The 3,566-nt window shown below is 30.7% G+C and overlaps 1 pseudogene; it reads right to left on the bottom strand.

Annotated features, from left to right (window-relative positions):
• Positions 1-1,122: 1,122 nt before the first annotated feature.
• Positions 1,123-1,238, bottom strand: LOC149184073 (U6 spliceosomal RNA; annotated as a pseudogene).
• Positions 1,239-3,566: the final 2,328 nt, after the last annotated feature.

Raw genomic sequence — 3,566 nt, 5'->3', positions numbered from 1 at the left:
TTGAATTTACAAATCCTTGAATTTACAAATCCTTGAAGTCTTTCAAAATGTAATGGCATTCTTCTACTAAATTTATTATTGGATAAATCCAATACATACAAACAGGTGAAATTTATTACCCATTTAGGGATGCCACCATGAAAATTATTATAGCCAAAGTTTAAAATTGACAACAATGAAAAAGATTTCAAATAGTGAGGAAGTTGCCCTGTCAGATTGTTTTTCCTTAAATCTAAATACTCAATTCTAGTACAATTAGCCAAAAACATTGGCAAAGTCCCACAAATTTTATTAGTGTGAGCAAAAAAAAAGTTAAAGAGATACAACTGCCATTATGTTCAGGTATTGATCCTTCTAAATTGTTCTCCCACTCAAAGCATTACCGGAAAGATCTAAATGCCGCAAAAGAGAGAGGTTCCTAAGATTCGTGTTTGGTGTGCACGAAATTCCGTTCCACAGGCAGACGTATTATATCGGTTTGAAGATTTACATGAAAGTTTAGATTAAAGTGGTGTGCAATCTGCGCAGACCTGCTTAGAGGGATTACCATTAACCAGTAACAAAAAAAAATTTACAATTTTTTTTTGAAATTTTAAAATCAAATTTATAGATTTTTTTGGATTTTTAATTTAATTTATAAAATTTTAACTTAAATTTCATAATTCACATAATATTTTATAGCACAACATAAATTTTATAGTTTTCATAATATAATATAACATAGCTCATTTATAATCTAATACAACATAGCTTATTTATAATCTGAATAATTCAATTTCAAAAAAAATTACCTTTATAATAAATAACATTAAATAATTTTAAAAATCAATCATTATATTATCTTTATATCCATTACGGATTTTGTATATCTATTATTATTATTAAGAGAATTAAATTCACTTAGCGTAAGAGTATTGAATTTACTACATACTCATTGAATGTCCAAATTTGTAATGGACATAAACTGAGCAAACCTGTAATGAACATATATAGATTTTTTAATAAAGATGATAAAGGATGAATTGTAATTTAATTAAAGATTTTGAAAATATTTTAGAATTTGATATGATAAAATTGATAGGTTAAAAAGTTGGACTTTTTCAATTTGTGTGAAAAATACTCAGAAAAAGGCCATTTTTCTCAATTTGTGTGCGAAATACTTGAGCAAAGGCCATGTTAATCGGCCATGCTAAGCTTCTCTCTATCCTTCCAATTTTACGTAATGTCTCCAAAAAGACATAATAAAAATGATGATAAAGATGTTTTTCATAAAGATATGTTTCAAGAATATAAAACTGAAAGGTCACCATTCTTGTGTGCGAAATACTTGAGCAAAGGGCATGTTAATCGGCCATGCTAAGCTTCTCTCTATCCTTCCAATTTTACGTAATGTCTCCAAAAAGACATAATAAAAATGATGATAAAGATGTTTTTCATAAAGATATGTTTCAAGAATATAAAACTGAAAGGTCACCATTCTTGAATATACTGGCCACAAAGAAGTTCTCACTTATTGAAATAGAATATTTTAAATTTTCTTAAATCAAATTCAAAAGTTTAATAAACAAATCACGCAAAGTTTTTGTTAAAATTCTCTGTGTGATAAAAATAAATAATTAAATAAATCGAACGTTTTTAAACTATTGCCTTTATATGTTTTCATCGAAACTTTAATGATAAAAATGAAAATGCAATCCCATCATTAAAATGATTAATTTGAATAAAGATGGGACCTCCGCAATTAAATGATGAATTTGAACAGAGGTAGATCCCCAATTAAATGATGATAGCAAAATAGAAATGTTAACCAATCAAAGAGGCGTTATCCTACCTCCACATACATATACATATATATATATATTCACACACGCAGCGATTACTCTATGATCTGTACAGCACTTAGCTTCTCTTTAATCGGTTTTGTAAATACAATCAGTCTTTATAATAGAGTTGATGAATTTATTTATATTCTTGCGACAGACGCCGGGGATGAAGATATTAAATGAGTATATCATAGGATATCTCTTTCCAGGTAGGCCCGTTGCAAACGTAATATTCAAGACATATGGTTCCGATTTCAAACTGGGTCATTACAATGAAGATTCCACCGCGTTTAAGCTTCTTAGATATATTTATATTATGGCAAGATTTCATATTATAGTGGTGGGAAGAAAGTTTACTATTTTTATCAATAACTTTGGAATGTTTAAAAAATTGGTTTGAAACACGGTGAAAAAGATATAAGCATAAAAAAGTTAGGTGTGGTCTGTTTGTAAAATGAGATGCGAAGAATCATGAGAGAATGTAATATTTATGTTATTTGATTGGAAATTAATTGAACATGATAAAAAATGATTAAGAGTTATAAACAAAATTGAGATTAATATGGAAATGCAATAAGACATTGATCACACTAAAAATTATATATGTGATAAGATAGTATGCCAAAAATATCATTGGGAGATTACATGACAATTTAATTCACCACATACTAGAGCCAACATCCATTACTTGGTTCTTTATGTAGGGAATCGATACATTCCATAGAAGAGTTGTGGTTTGTTAGGTGGTAGACCCAACACCCAGTGTCTAGCTCTGTTGCAAAAGATAAATACACCAACTACTCCCCAAATTCCAATCCCAAAACCGATCCCCAATGCCATTAATGACATCTTTTCATCTAGATGCTCAAGCCATCCCATTTTCATATGGGCACTACTACTATTATTGTCACCTTCTCCCACTGGGTTTTCCTTTTCACTGCATGAATCTAAAGGACACCCATATAAGCACTTATTCCTTTGAAATGATGTTGCACTGAATGTGGAAAATTGTGTTCCTTTGGGGATTGGCCCACAAAGGCTATTAGATGAAACATCCAGAACAGCCAGACTGTATAGCTTAGAGAGCTCTTCAGGAATATGTCCACTCAAATTGTTCTTGCTCAAGTCTAACTGCTCCAAAGTAGATATGTTGCTAAGAGATGCAGGTATTAGCCCTTCCAACTGGTTGCCAGATAAATTTAGCAATCGCATGTCTCTCAAAGTTCCTATGCTTGCAGGTATTTGTCCTACAAGATTATTGTTGGACAAATCAAGTATTGTGTTTGTTGGTGAGAGGTATGGCAGAGTATACTCACATCCTTTCATGTGAACTGTGATTTCTTCTTGTAGAAAGGGAATATAGTTTGAAGAATTTACAAATCCTTGAAGTCTTTCAAAATGTAATGGCATTCTTCCACTAAATTTATTATTGGATAAATCCAATACATACAAAGAGGTGAAATTTGTTACCCATTCAGGGATGCCACCATGAAAATTATTATAGCCAAAGTTTAAAATTGACAACTATGAAAAAGATTTCAAATAGTGAGGAAGTTGCCCTGTCAAATTGTTTTTCCTTAAATCTAAATACCCAATTCCAGTACAATTAGCCAAAAACATTGGCAAAGTCCCAGAAAGTTTATTAGTGTGAACAGAGAAAAAAAATAAAGAGGCACAACTGCCATTAAATTCAGGGATTGATCCTTCTAAATTGTTCTTTGATAAGTCTAAAAGAATAAGGGA

Source organism: Pinus tabuliformis, chromosome 3_2 (genome assembly GCF_031772625.1).
Source record: "Pinus tabuliformis cultivar Carrire ecotype Pingquan chromosome 3_2, CPIR1, whole genome shotgun sequence".
In the NCBI taxonomy this organism is placed as follows: domain Eukaryota; kingdom Viridiplantae; phylum Streptophyta; class Pinopsida; order Pinales; family Pinaceae; genus Pinus; species Pinus tabuliformis.
The sequence above is the reverse complement of the archived record's forward strand: the minus strand, read 5'-3'. Positions and strand labels throughout refer to the sequence as shown.